The following is a 1,336-nucleotide window of genomic DNA, read 5'->3' on the forward strand; positions in this document are numbered from 1 at the left end:
TAAGCATCAACAGAGACAAAAACCAAAATATATGGCTTGTTTCAGCTACTGATCAACCACCAAGTGTTAAACTAGTATTGTGGAGCGTGGGGACTATTGAGAAGTATATAATTACTGCATCACAACTCAGTTGGTGCAAGCCTCGTGCTCTGGATCAAGGATTGTGAAATAACCTCTATGTAAGCCCCAGATCTCATGGCTGGATCTTGGATATACAGTGTCACTAAGAACATCATCCCATCCATCCTAGGCTTGCTTATGCAGTGTCATGAAGCATACCACCCNACCCATCTTATAGCTCATCTCAACTTCTGCTGCCTGTCATTTTTCAACAGTTTGTGTTTATTTTTTGAGGGAGGATTTCTTTTTATAAGCCTAGTTGTCTGTGAACTAGCTCTTTAGAGCAGTCTTTTAACTATGTCAGAGATCTGTGTGCCTCTGCTTCCTGAGTGCTGGGATTAAATGTGTGTGCCACCACTTTTATAAGTGTGTGTGTGTGTGTGTTTGAATAAGTTCATGGCACTGCATGAATAAGGAAGCCTATGAAAGACAAAAATGGGAGAGGGGCTTTCAGATCCCCATAACTGGAGTTTCAGACCCTATCAACTCTGGGGATTGAAACTAAGTCCTCTGCATGAACAAGTATTCTTAATGTCTTAGCCATCTCTCCTGCCCCATTTCTATTTCTTTACATGTAAGTACTCAGCACAATATTCTGACATACTTGATGCATATAATACAAGCCTGGAATTTGTGAAGCAGCAACTGACAAGGACAATCCCTCTGCATCAACCAGTGCTGCCAGAGTTGATCCAGGGCTATTTCTAACATTGGGTTTGAATTCATCCTGCCCCCTCAAAAACACCAAAGATGACTCTATTGCTTTGGAGATGGTATAGCAGGAATCAAAGATCTGATAGCCCAGAGTATCATTAGGCAATATGTCCTTCCTTGCTTTAATCGCCTTTCATCTATCAGAAACCACAGACTTTAAATTTGGAAAAGAAAAGCTTTTGTGAGGCACTGGCTATTGCAGTTGGGGTGGAGCTTTTCAGGGTAGGGGCTTTGGTTAATTGAGAGATTACAGCTTTTTGTTGAAGCAGCAGCAGGTATCTCAGTTTTCTGTACACATCAATTATTCACAAAAGATGTTAAAATTTTACACTGCTCAAGTGAATCATAGTCACAATTTAGTATTAATCTTGGGAAAAAATTTTGGATTTTTTTTTAATACATACACACACACACACATATATATATATATATATATATATATATATATATATATATATATATGTATATAATCTATCATATGCTATTTTTTTCACAAATGGCC

The 1,336-nt window shown here is 38.4% G+C and overlaps 1 pseudogene; it reads right to left on the bottom strand.

Moving 5' to 3' along the window:
* LOC110315094 overlaps positions 1 to 964 on the bottom strand; it is a 5,338-nt pseudogene extending 4,374 nt beyond the window's left edge.
* Between the last annotated feature and the right edge of the window lie 372 nt (positions 965 to 1,336).

Source organism: Mus pahari, unplaced genomic scaffold (genome assembly GCF_900095145.1).
Source record: "Mus pahari unplaced genomic scaffold, PAHARI_EIJ_v1.1 scaffold_13997_1, whole genome shotgun sequence".
Taxonomy (NCBI): domain Eukaryota; kingdom Metazoa; phylum Chordata; class Mammalia; order Rodentia; family Muridae; genus Mus; species Mus pahari.